The 14,198-nt window shown below is 38.9% G+C and overlaps 1 long non-coding RNA gene across 1 annotated transcript; it reads right to left on the bottom strand.

Annotated features, from left to right (window-relative positions):
- Positions 1 to 10,857: 10,857 nt before the first annotated feature.
- On the bottom strand, positions 10,858 to 13,891 carry LOC113578241 (uncharacterized). Its single transcript, XR_003410716.3, has 4 exons — positions 13,777 to 13,891; positions 12,473 to 12,525; positions 11,392 to 11,449; positions 10,858 to 11,011 (listed from the first exon to the last, which is right to left on the bottom strand). It is a non-coding gene; the product is annotated as an uncharacterized LOC113578241 (long non-coding RNA).
- Positions 13,892 to 14,198: the final 307 nt, after the last annotated feature.

Genomic DNA, 14,198 nt, shown 5'->3' with positions numbered 1-14,198 from the left:
CTCTCTCTCAAAAGCACACACATACACACACACTGACACATAACCACAGTCAGGTCTTAAACTTAGCTAATTAGCTAAGATTAGTGTTAATATTAGCTAATATTAATTAATTAATATTAATATTAGCTAATTGGGGACCAGTTAGACTTGATCATCTTTAACAGTACTTAGTTAAATCTTAGTTCAGTTTGCTTACCTTATACTTTGGTTCTGCCTATATTGTCTGTGGTTCTGCCCATGTTGTTAAATTTGACATTTTATGTCACCATAGCCATGTCATTTCTCTGATCACCAGTTGCTAACAATAATGGATGCCTTTCTCTGAGCTGGTACTAACTACATTTTTTTTGACAGAAGAAATTTGCAATATTAAAACCATAAAATTGAAAAATGCTCAGAGATTCTCTACTTTACAATTCCTTTTGCTTTACATAACTCTTATATGAAAGTAACCCTGACATAACCTTGACATAACCCTAACATAACCCTAACCCAGAACATTTCAAGTTGATTTGTATTTACTGCACTATCCTTTCTGCTTGTACCTGGGCCTACATTACAGCTGTGTTATTAGAGCCGAGAACGCTCTTCTTCAGTTTTATTAGTCTACTAACACTCTAGCAGTAAAGCTAAATCTTCTATACTGTGCCCGACACTGTCAAGCTCTACTGTAACTCAACCTATACACAACAAACTGCAAAGGTGTTAGCTGTTTTGCTAGCAAATTGCCATCTTTATGTAAATAACACAATTTGGCAACCTAATAGCACACTCTAAATGTAAACTCTTAAAGCTTATTTAACAAATTACATGAATTGTCACGTGGTGTTATATCCTCACCCAGTCCTGTCCATATACACTCAGCACTGCCAGTCTTGTACTAGACAGTGTTTGATCTGAACATGTTCCCAGTTGTGTCTTATATCCTCAGTTCTCTCAGAACCTCACGGAGAAGCACTTTCGACAGTGCATACGTTACTTGTATTCCTACTGCATTATAATCCCAGATTTTGATCGAGGTGCCTCCCCTTTGACTTTGTGCAAGGATCTGTACTTGAACATGTGCAGCCAGCTGATCTGAGAGTGGTATTAGAGACTGTCATCATGTCCCGGCACTCACGCCTGCATTTCCTGGTTCAGAGGAACTATGAGCAGCTGCCTCCCAATCTCTAAATTTCCACTTAGCTCTACCAGATAGCTGTGGCAGTTCACAAAAGTATGTAAAGGTTTCTTGTAAAAGTAAATGTATATGTAAAAATGTAAAGGTTTCTGAGTAATGTTCTTACCAAAGAAGCTTTAATTTGCACTGATGAGCCTTGGATTGGGCTTTTGCCGTATGAAATGGAGAAGAGAGAACTGCCTCCTTGCAGTTGGCTGTGGCTGGTGTACCTCCAGCAGGAGGAGACCAGGAGACATCTTTATCAGATGGACCACCTCAACTGTCCCCTCTCAATGCAGAAGAGTAGTGGCTCTACTCTGAGCTTCTCCTAGATAGCTGAGCTGTGGCTGGTGTACCTCCAGCAGGAGGAGACCAGGAGACATCTTTATCAGATGAACCACCTCAACTGTCCCCTCTCAACGCAGAAGAGTAGTGGCTCTACTCTGAGCTTCTCCTAGATAGCTGAGCTGTGGCTGGTGTACCTCCAGCAGGAGGAGACCAGGAGACATCTTTATCAGATGAACCACCTCAACTGTCCCCTCTCAACGCAGAAGAGTAGTGGCTCTACTCTGAGCTTCTCCTAGATAGCTGAGCTCCTTGTACTATCACAGAGAGTGAGCCTTGCTACCCAGCAGAAAAGCTTGTTCATCTGGTTGTGTCCACAATCACATTTTTTCATTCATTATCCAGAGTTCATGACCACAGGTGAGGCTGAGGACATAGATCAAGTGGTAAATTGAAAGCTCTGCCTTATTGCTCAGCTCTCCCTTCACCACTACAGGCTGGAACAGTGAACACATTACTATTGACGCTGTATCCAACCTATGGTTGATCTCATAATCTCTTCCCATCACTCATGAACTCCTGCACTTGAAGGAGGTCCTCACATTTCTCAGGAGCTCCTCAATGTTCCTTCCATCACCCTATAATATTCTATGTCTAATTCAGAGCTTTGCCACCTTTCATGTGCACAGCTTGATTGCGTCCCTTCCTCCCCTCTGGAGCCGTCATGATTCGGGTTAGGGTTTTGTTTCTGCAACTTCCAAAGCTGCAACTATTGCCCACTTTTACCCTCCGGCTGAACTGGGAGTTCCCCAAGCCAGCCAGGCCCAAAATGCCAATGTCCCACTGGGTTCTTGGGTTGCTGCTATAATGGGCACCAACATATTTTCTGTTCAGTTTTTTTTTTATTATTATTTATTAAGAATCCTAGAAATATGTTTAATTATTTTTAATATGTTCTCTGGGACTTTAAATGAACTTGGTTGTATAACTTGATAACCTCCTCAGAGAACATCTATAATAAACCATTTCCTGCATTGAGTCCAAACGTAAACATGAATTTGCTGTAGTAACCAGTGAGCTTCGGAGGCCATTCCTTTCACACCTGAATGCCAGCATCATCCTGGGGAGGGACTATGTTATTATTATGGAATCAATAGTGATCACATCAGTAACTGTTTAGCCAGATGACATTGTGATATACTCACCTCCTCCCCATGTCCTTTCCAAGAGCATGTGTGACGTACAACATAAGAGCTATTTAAACATGTATGTGTCAAAGAAAACATGTATGAGTTCTGTAAAACCACAGGGCCATAGCTCAGCTGTATTCTCATGTCTGGAGAAATCATGGCGCCCTTAAAGGTCAGAGTATCCCACTGTAATCACTTGGCCCCTTCCTGCTGTCATCACCTGGAGTTAATGAACCTGTCTCTTCCTGCTGTCATCACCTGGTGTTAATGAACCCACCCCTTCCAGCTGTCATTACCTGGCCTTAATGAACACACCCCTTTTAACTGTCACTCAGGGAGCAAGGGGGAAAAGGGGAAGAGTGAAATCATTTCATATGCAAATCTGTAACTTCTAAACACAGAACTATATGAAGAGTATACCTGCACTGACTGATCTCAATATTAGGCTTCCGGTAGTGGTGCTTCAGTGTAACTTACATGGATGCAATCCAAATCTGCACCACGGAGAGCTAAAGAGGTACTGATTTACACTGAAATGTCCCTGCCAACCTCAGGATGGCTGCACCTGAGGCTATAAGGTTAAGTAAAGGAGCAAAAGTCTTTGTTATTTAAAACAATTCAGACCATCAGAGATCAAAGCATGTATAAAAGGGTTATAATAGTTCATTTGTGTGGAAGTGAAATAATTTGTAAGGACAAACTCCAGTCTAAAACCATCTGTTGCTTTAGAGGATTATAAACTTGTTTTGTTCTGAACTTAAATGAAATTACTGAAGTGTGTCACCTCAAGGCTCCATTTCTCCTTCATCTACCCCACTTCTCCATCCCCTCCTCTTGCCTTTCTCCCCTCCTATTCTCTTTCTCCCCTCCTCTCTCTCTCTCTCTCTCTCTCTCTCTCTCTCCCCTGTTCTTTAATGCATTACCATATGAGGAGTGATCATGTAATCATGCTTCACAGATCCCCAGCACATTTGTGCACCATTGCATCCCCTGGGCTGCTAGACAACACTGACCTTCACAAAGATTTTCACCCTCCCTTGCTTCTCTCTCTATGCTTTCTTCCCATCTATCCCTCCTTTTCTTTTGTCACAGTTTCTTGGCTGTATTTTTGTGCTGTACAAGGCTTTTAGGAGTTTGTCGCTCTGCTATTGTTACAAATTTGACCCTACAGCGTGTGAGGTGGACTTCTACATGTGACAGATGACAAGAAAAAATTCATTTCAACCTTCAAACAAAACACATTGGGAGTTCCATGAAAGCAAGGAAGCATATGGCGAGGTGTTAGTGTTTTTTGTGGAAATATGAAAATTTCCATATCTTGGAAATGTTACGAAAACAGGCTATTATTGTCATGTCTCTAGTATTATAAATGCATGTGTCTGAGGGCAGAAACTAACAGCATGGAATAAGGATGCAGGTATGCTTGCAACAAGTGAGTTTCTGGCTCTGGTCCTGATGAGTCCTTTGGAAGCCTGTACCACAAAAACTTATTTCCAGTATTATATGAGATTGTTGGAAACATAGTCTGAACTCCTACTACCATATCTTGATGCCTTGCTTTGCACATTGCGGTCAATATGGCATGCCATCAGCATATGGAAATTAAACATGCAACTATAACAGGTCCAGTGTATTATGTCTACTGTGGAAGGAGATTAATGGATTTTCTTATTTGGCTTGAAGCACTGTGACACAGATCTCACCTGTGCCAGCTGATACAGAAGGAAGACATCTCATTGTGTGTATGTGTGTGTGTGTGTGTGTTTGCTTGCGCATGCATGCATGCATCTGCATGTGAGCAGCATGGCCAAGATAGGTGTGTGGGAAGCTCTGCTTAGCTGTATGAAGTGGTCTGGAGTGTTAAAAATAACAATCACTTCCACCCATGTTGTGCCCCAAGGGCCCGGAGCCAAGCTGGAAATGGAGATGATCGAAAATGAAAGCCAAACAGGCAGTCGAATGAACCAGCAGGAAAAAATCTAGCAGTGATAATGAGTCATAAGATACAGTCAGAGGGAGATGAAAAGAGTATGAAAGCGAGGGGTGTGTATGTGTGTGTGTGTGTGTCAGAGAGAGAAAGAAAGTTAACTCAATATTAACTTTCCAGCATAAAGCTATTCCTTTACCACCTCGCACCTCCACTCAGCTAGCCAGAATGATTTGTTATCTGGCTACAAATCAAATCAGCTCATTATTATTTGAAATTAAGTTAATTATCTTGCAATATCTATTCCTGTTGAGGTGAAATTAGTAGTGATACTTCTTCTTAAGTGATCAAAGCTCTTAAGCATAGCCCAACAATGCTGGGGCCTCCACACCTTGAATATCTTGAATGGCTTGAGTTTGTGATAGTAGGTGCAATGGAGATTTTAATGTAAATGAGGCAGGTGAGGTGAGGTGTTCAGTCACTGTGATAAGAACCCTTCTACAACCACTTCTTAACAGCTCTGGCCAACACCTATAGTCAATGTCTTTGATTATCATAGTTAACATACTGTACAGCAGTAGATAGATAATATTACTAATGGTTACACATGGGAATCTTTTATGATATAGCTTAACAAAATATTGAATTATAAGCTTTATTCAATGAATTCTAACTAGCTTTATGATTTCCTACTGAATATTGGTGTTGGGGTAAGGATGCCGAGAACTCGCAAGCCTAGCTCTGAAGTATTTACTGTGCTTTGCAAAAGAATGAGGAACATATAGAAACCCTTAAAAAGTTACTAAACTTTAAAAGAGTAGTAACCTTTAATATCAATTGAAATAAATTTATAGGAAAGTAACTTTAAGATTAAAATAAAATGGAAATTAAAAAAGATGGAAATTAAAAAAAGAAAAGATTTTTAAAAAATATTTCACTAAAATAAATCAGTAAATGCTAATTATTTGCCAAAGTACAACTTTTGAAACTAGAAATTAAAGGTGTGTAGATGAATCAGTGTAGTGACAAATCTTTGTGCCACAGATTCACCTGTCTAAGCATTGTTGTTCACATGACAATAGCACCATGTTTGTTTGTTTGGTTTTTTTTGTTATCATGTCCATCCTGTGTCCAGTTTCAGGTCCCAACCCCTCACTGTGCACCCCGTAGTGCTACAGCGTTCCCACATCAGGACAGTCTCCCAGTGCTACAACGCTCCCACATCAGGACAGTCTCCCAGTCCTAGTGCTACAGCTCCAGCATTCTCTACACTCCTTTACCAGCCTCAGGTGCACATACAGCATTGGGACCCTGCATCACCAACTAAACTGTAGTGAGCCAGTGTGTAAAAGGCTTAACAGAGTGCTGGCATATTGTTGCAGGCCCTTGGTCAGTCTTGCTGAGTACAACCACATGGTGAATTGGGATTAGTAGAGATTAACAGCCTTCACAGCCCAGCAGCCTCTAGTAACAGGCTGAGAGCTTCCACTCCTCTAAAGGCTTTTCTGGTCGGGGGAATACAGTGTAGGTAGCCTCCAGAGTCTAAATGGAGTTCTCTGATTGTGAAAGTGTTGGTAGTTGTGCTATGCAGTGATAAGCAACCTGCGGGTGAACCTGCTCAGAATGTTTTCCTTGTTTTATTGCTGTTGTGCTACTGGTTGATGGCAAGAAGTGTGTTCTCTGCTGTGATGTAATGAGCTTCTGTAGACAGGCAGTGTGTTTATGAATCCTGTAAAGATGAGCAAAGAAAAATACTTTGGACATTTGAATTTTATTTTATCTACTGACACAATAACACAACTGTCCTCTGAAAGGCAACAAAGGAAAGGACAGAATAGGGGACGTTGGGAAAATAAAGTGTTTTTATGTTGCTACTAATTGTAATTCCACCTGCAGCTGCAGCATTGATGAGTATTTTAGGGCTTCTGATAAGAGACAGCAGTGTTCAGCAGGGAGGTCAGATTTAGCTGCTGGTCACATACGCACTCTCTCTCACACACACACACACACACACACACACACACACACACGTACACATTCTCACTCGAACATATACACCCATACACACATACACACTCAAACACACATCCTGAACACATGCACACACACACACACAGGAACACACATACATGCACACATGCACATTTACATTTGCAGCATTTACATTTACAGCATTTATCTGATGCGTTCATCCAACGCAACTTACAATTATGACTGAACACAGCTTCAGCAATTGAGGGTTAAGGGCCTTGCTCAGGGGCCCAACAGTGGCAAGTTGGCAACCTTCTGATTGCTAGTCGAGTACCTTAACCACTGAACTACCACTGCTCCACTGCTCCACTGCTACCACCACCACATATGGATACACTCTCACACTCTCACAAATCAACATGCACATGCACGTGATACATTGTTATGAACACACACACACACACACACACACACAGAAATACACATTTATACATACTAAAACACATACACACATTAACACACCAACACACACTCACTGGCACACACACAAAACCCTAAGATTATAACTGGTAATTACAGATGCATCCGTACCTACCAGTTAAACAACTGTTGTCGACTATTAAACAACTGTTGTCTTTTTAAAATGAGAAGGAGTGTAAAAAAAAAATAATACTGCCCAATACATGAGTGAAAATATTTTATGTTCCAACTGTTTAAAACATGTAATGTAGATTAAATCATTTTAGCATCTTGGAAGGTTTACACCTTTTCTTTATAATGTAGTGTAAATGTGTTCAGTGTAACACTTGTGTGAGACCCGACTGCAACAAAACAAAGGTTTTCATATTATGAAACCTAGTTTATTATGTATGACAGTTTCCAGTATCATGTATGCAGTCCTCCAGTAATATTTGTGTTAGATGCAGTGGAGAGTTAGGGGCAGCAAGCAGGTAACTCTTTGCAGTATTACATTGCTTCACCATATAGGGTTACATCTGCCTACCCCTCACCCTCCTTGTTAGGTATGATCCATAAAACAGTGACAGGCTTCACTACTTCACTGCTGCACTCTTCACTGTTCACGACTGCATTGTTCACTGATCACTGCTGTTCATGGTTGCACTATTCACTGTTGTGCTGCTCACAGCTCCACTGCTCACTTCTCACTCTTCTCACTGTCGCACAGATTGCTGTAGATTTTCCAAATGCTTGGTGCACAACGTTCATGTTATTTCTTGGTTCACATTTACATTAAAGTGTGGCAGCACAACCTTTGCTGAATTATTAATTATAGCCCTGCAATCTCATGACTAGTGCAGCCGATGCTCATCTCCTTCCTTTTTTCTCTGTTTTGTGCATCTTTTCAGCAGAGTGCAGCAGATTGTGGAAAGCTCTTCCTGTTTCTCAGTCTTTAAGTGATTATTTAGACTTTCTCTGCATATGTTCCCTGCACATTAAGAATTCCCAGCATACAGTCTTTATGGTTCGATGCCCAAAGCTTAGTATACTTGAGAAGGAAATCACATACAGCAGCCAATTTCACTTTTACTTTATTTTAGAATGGTCTGGTTTTTTCCAGAACAGGCCAGTCTGATTAAAACAAAATGCGTGACATTGTAAATGGGATTGAAGTCTATTACATGCCTAAAAAGATTTGAGGCATCTCCTGTAATTTTATTCCAGTACTGTGCAGTAAAAGGATTATTAAGTTTCCAACAGTTGTCATTACCTAAATCAGTCAGTATAAGGAACAGTTTGCACGTAATGATAGATGTGTATAATTAAAAACAATGAGGTCCTTTCTTGGGATGGTTACAAACTGTGAGGTATTACTTTCAAATGATTGTTATTAGTAGAGTTTTGCTAAACAGATTCCTCTCTTTAAATTTAATAGGCATGGGTTTCCTGCAAAGAAACTCTGATTTCCTGCTCCGTATCATTAACCTGTGTTCTCCAAAGGTGCCTTTTCCACTGCTTTTGGTGTATGATTACATTCTGCGTCTGTGCTTCTGACAGTCGAATGAAGTTAAGTGCACAGATGTACTGGATAGGCAGATGGTGTTTGTCAGCTGGGACCAGCACTGCAGTCCTGAGTTCTGAAGACACTCTACATCTCCTTGTGGAACACTGTGACATCACCATGAACGAAGAAAGCATTCCAACCAGGACGATTATGGAAAAGCTGAGGTCAGTGTGATTGGTTGCTGATCACAACCAATATTCACTTGATCCTTCATCTAGACTTTATGTAAATTCAGTAATTAATCATAGCAAAAACCCAGGTGTTGAAGTAATGCACAGTGCTTATTTCTATCACTTGTCATTTGTGTCAAGCTGGACTTATGTAAATACTGTTATTTTTGCTGTGATGAAAAAGGTTGTTTGTGCAAACATTATTTTGAATGTTTGCTACCTATTTGTGAGACTCACAGCATGTGTGAGGTGATTGTGAATATGAGTGCAGTGATCTGAGAACACATTTTTTCCCCCATTTCATCATTATTAAGGTGAAATATTAATGAAACATATATTGATGATAAGTAGCACTGATAGATATGTTTTCCTAAATTGCACAGTGTCAGTATTTGGTATGTATTTGGTAACCTTTGTAAAATACTGCCAGTTTGCTATCTATCAGACTTCAAAGCAAGTTCATCATCTGTAACATCTTGAACACTTTGGCTTATTAAAAAAGGTCCAAATGTATGGCTTATATTTTTAATTAAAATTTTAATATTTCAAGAACTTGATTGACTAAAATAATCAGACACTTTTGCTTTTATGTGCAGCACAAACGCTGAAACATACACCTAGATATGCCAGCGATGATGTAAGACATTTGTCAATGCTCAGTAATATTTAAACTTTTAACATATTAAATGGAGTGACAAAATTCTTCAGCACAAAAGGTCTGTTTATACTTATGTCATTCCTTGAACCTGAAGGCTCATTTGGCCCCTTGGTGTGTCAGCAAATGGTTTCTTTTTTCTCGCTGGACATGCACAGTTGAGAATACTCCTGTTGTGCCTTGAACTTATGCCATCATCATTTAATTAAAACTATTTATGCGATTTTTTGTTCATATTATTCTGCCATGATTGGTCTGGTTTTACACCAACTTTTAAGATGAAAAATGTGGTAATATTATTAGTGATCTAATAAACATAGGTTAATCTATTAAAGTTCATAGATAAATGCACTGCAATACAGTGAGAGCTGTGTGCAGATAACTGCACTTCAGTGCAGTAAGAGCTGTGGACAGATAACCATTCTGCAGTGCACTGTGAGCCACATACAGATAACCACTCTGCAGTGCACTGAGAGCTGCATGCAGATAACCATGCTGCAGTGCACTGAGAGCCCTCGTGCAGATAACAGTGCTGCAGTGCTAGATGCAGATAACTGCACTGCAGTGCAGATACCCTCTGTTGTGGAAAGCCATTCCCCAGTTATTAGGTTTCTTGATTTCCTTTCATTCTCAGCCCATTGTTTATCTGGTCCTGTTGTTTAAATTTAGTTTGTTTGATTCCTTTATTTGATCCCTCTTTAATTTGCTACGGTGTTGATGCTGTTATATTAAAAATAAAATTTAATGTTCCAAAGGTTATAAAAGCTGTGCACAAGCCATGTGTGGATGATGATTGTAGGCAATCCATCCTGCACCCTTGTGCACAGCCTTTACAATATCTGAGTACATTATTTTTGTCTGTGATGCTTGTTTTTTTATGATTTGAAGTTGGATGGCTATTTGAATTATTTACAATCTGGAATAAATAATACATTTGGTCAAAGTTTTACTCTACACTTTGTCGGTTGCCTTTGTAAAAGCAGGCATTAACTGTTGTCAACACACTAGCTATAGGTTTTATTAGTCCAAATATCAATTCACTGTGAAGCATTACTCTACTGCAGTGCACACACTCTACATTACAGCCCTAACTCTGTACTTTTACTCACACGTTCATTTGTTATGCTTTTGAATACTGTAGTAGACCTCTGACATCACTGGCTTATTGGCAAGGAGTAACTTTTTTATATTGGTGGATTGTTGTCCATTGCACACTGTACAGTCTTCTTTGTTTGGCTTTGTAAGTCTTCTTATCAACAGCCTGGCTGAAGCTTACCCTAATAGAGTTCCCAACCCAACAAACCTGAAATAATTAGAACAAAGCTTTTTTCATTTATTCATTTCACCTATGTTTCCTACATTGGTAGAAACATGCAGAGTAGGGTATTTATGTATGGTAATTCTGCAGAAACAAAACGAATCTGTGTTGCTCTGCACCACAGAATGTAACAAAAGTTCAGTAGAGCTCTGCCTGGCCTTGTGTGGCAGGCTGCAGATGGCAGAGGAGCCATGCACTGATCTCCTCACGGAGACGGCCTGCGGGGTCTTCCCGATCCCCCTCGCATGGTCAGAGGGCGCTGCCAAGACCCCCGGGGTGTTCTGAGGGGTACAGGGGACCAGCTGTCTATGAACTGGAACAGAAGTCATTGAGAAAGAGGAGCTGACTTGAGGGAAGAGGAAGAGCAAGACAGAGAAAATGAGTGTTGAACTTTATACTGACGCTCTGACTAACTGCAGGGGAAAGGAAGGATCGCTGCTTTATTGTATAAATAGACAGCAGATACGAGATGCAGGAGGTCAGATTCGCAGGAGAATCATGCACCCAACCAGGGCTCTTCCTTTCTACGTTCACACACTGGCTGGGTGTTTAGTATTACACATACGTTTTAGCAGTCTCATAATTGTAGTTGTATAGAATCAGGAAAGTTGAATGTGTGTGTGTGTGTGTGTGTGTGTGTGTGTGTGTGTGTGTGTGTGTGTGTGTGTGTGTGTGTGTGTGTGTTGCTGTTACCAGAGAACTGAGGATTCTGATATTCTGGGCTTTCCTTGGGTGCAGACCAGGCAATGACCTGTGGGTTTTGGGGGTTTATTTTGGTCAAAAACTGTGATGTTTTTTTTCCCAATTCTGTTATAAAAAAAAAAAAATCAATCAACCTAATCAATACTCTAAATATAAATATGCCCAAACCAGTATTTACATTCTGTAAAGTGCTGCAAATCTTTACAGTAATAACAGTTCTTTATTAGGTTTAGCTTGAAGCTTTATTTTGAATAGACAGATACCAGAGTTGAATGGACAGATACCATTTGTTAATAAACAAATCTCTTGTAAACAAATGCTGACAGCATTTTCAATAGAACAAAAAAATGTATAAAATGTTTGTACCCTTATTGGTTGTGTTTTTGATAAACAATGCTTTGTGACCCTCCCCAAGTGAACCATGATAATATTTTATGGATCTGGTCAAGGTTATGTTGAATTATATAAAGCATGTTGGGGTTATTTTATGACATAACGTTATTAAAATAGCAATATTATGGTATACAAAAAGTACTAAAAGTGGATTAGAGTGCGGAGGGGTAATTTGTCTATCGCTAGGGAATGAACAGTATACACAGAATTATAGTAGCATATATATATATATATATATATATATATATATATATATATATATATATATGTGTATTACTTATAAAATATATTACTTATAAAATTATATATTACTATTTTATATATTACTATATTCTGTATTCTGTCAACAAATTATACCATAACAAGAAATCCCATTAGAGAATAATGGTAAATAATAATAATAATAATCTTAATAATTTTATATCAGTTGTATATCAGTTTTATATATAATCAGTAACAAATTCACACAGTTCTCTATAGAGAAAATGAAAGATTAAAGATATATTAAGATGGACAGATTAAAACTGATGAAAGGCAATACAGGTTATGAGAACGCAGCATTAAATTACTGGGGGGAAAAAGTGGTAAAAAAAATGCTGTAAAAAATGCATGATGGTACATGATGGTAAATAAATGGTAAAGGCACCTTTCTTTGCGTTTGCCAGGAATTTCGACTGACCTTTGAGCTGCTCTCTGATGGCCTGATCTAGTGGGGACTTTACAATTCATTTCCTGAGGGTGTGTGGGGAAAAGCCATGAGACATATATTTTTATGCTTAAATATATAAACATCATATACAAACAAGTGTTCTCGTGTTTGCTATGTTTTATACTTTCCTGAGTCTCTGCAGGAAAAGGACAGGACAGGTTTTTGCTTACTTTGTTTTTATTAACACAAATTACCTAAATTACCTAAATAATGTGTGCATTAATCCTTGTAATTTCACAAATCCAATTTAATATAAATTATAAAATAATAATACATAATAATAAAGTTAAAGAAATGTAATGTAAGAGCACATTATGTTTTAGAGCTAAACCTCTTCAGAGACACAGAGGAATAACAATGTTGCGGCCTGTGTCTGCAGAGAGCCCACAGCTCTTCATCGCCCTCCACTCTAATGAGGCTTTTGTGTATAACAAGATGGTGAATAACGAGAGGGTTGATTGTACAGTGCCAGGTACTTCACGTTACCCCTCGCTTTCAATTAACGGGGAAATGAAATGTTACTTTCAAACGCATTCTATAATTACGCATCCATTTGGATTACTTATTTATTTAAATGTTTTTGTTTTTTTTTGCCATAAGCAGCCAGAAATCCTTTATTAGTAAACAAGATGCTTGATATTTAATTGGCACTAGCTTTAATTGATGATAGCATTGTGGGCGTGAAAGACAAATTTGGAGGGAATCTGCTGATTGATGTTTTAGAGCTATGCAGTAATCACTTCATCAGGTCATAATTCAATCAAAACACACTGGCATTTTCATCTGGTTTTAATTGCCTTATTTGAAGCCCATATCTGCTGCACTGTGGCATGTGGTGGAGGTGAGGGTGTGTTCTGAGAGGAAAAGAGCAGACACTGTTGCCATATTAGTGTTTTAATGAAATATCGTCCTCATTTTCTCTGTCAGTGAGTTCCTTCTCCTTATGGTTAAAGTGAGCAAGCTCTATGTGCAGGAGATCACAGACTGTATATCCAACATCTAATGAAATGGAAATATAAGAAAGTATAACTGGTGTTATCCTGAGTATTTTTAATATAAAGCAATATCTTTACATTCATCACTAGAACCTTATTTATCCTCATCATTGAATTGAATTGAGTCAGTGTACTCATACCTACTCTACTGATAAAGTGCATCAAAGACGAAATTATGAAATTAATAAGTGTCTAAACTTGAGCAAATGAGCATATGAGAGTCATATAGAGAAGGTCTTGATTAATAATGCAGTAATTGTAATAATCCAGTAGCCTTACCTTATTGTTGCTGCTTCATTAGTTTGTTTGAAGCTTTAGATAGGTGATACAATAAAACACAAAAACGGAAGAGAAGCTGTAAAAACTGCCATAATGTTAAAATGGTCAACCCTCATATCAGCTGCATGCGGCAGTGGAATCATCTGACAAAAAAAACCAAAAAACCAAAAAAAACTTTCTGAAGCCTGAGTAAACTAGCAATTAGCTCTCTCTCTCTTTCTCTCTCTCTCTCTCTCTCTCTCTTTCTCTCTCTCTCTCTCTCTCTCTCTTCTCTCTCTCTCTCTCTCTCTCTCTCTCTCTCTTTCTCTCTCTCTCTCTCTCTCTCTCTCTGTTTTTCTGGGCCCAGAGTGGAAATCAAACTACCTTAGTAGCAAGAAGACACGATGCCTGTAATTTGAAATCAATAAACAAATAAATTAAAA

The sequence above is a fragment of the Electrophorus electricus genome, chromosome 23 (genome assembly GCF_041902795.1).
Source record: "Electrophorus electricus isolate QZ-2024a chromosome 23, ASM4190279v1, whole genome shotgun sequence".
NCBI lineage: Eukaryota > Metazoa > Chordata > Actinopteri > Gymnotiformes > Gymnotidae > Electrophorus > Electrophorus electricus.
The sequence above is the reverse complement of the archived record's forward strand: the minus strand, read 5'-3'. Positions and strand labels throughout refer to the sequence as shown.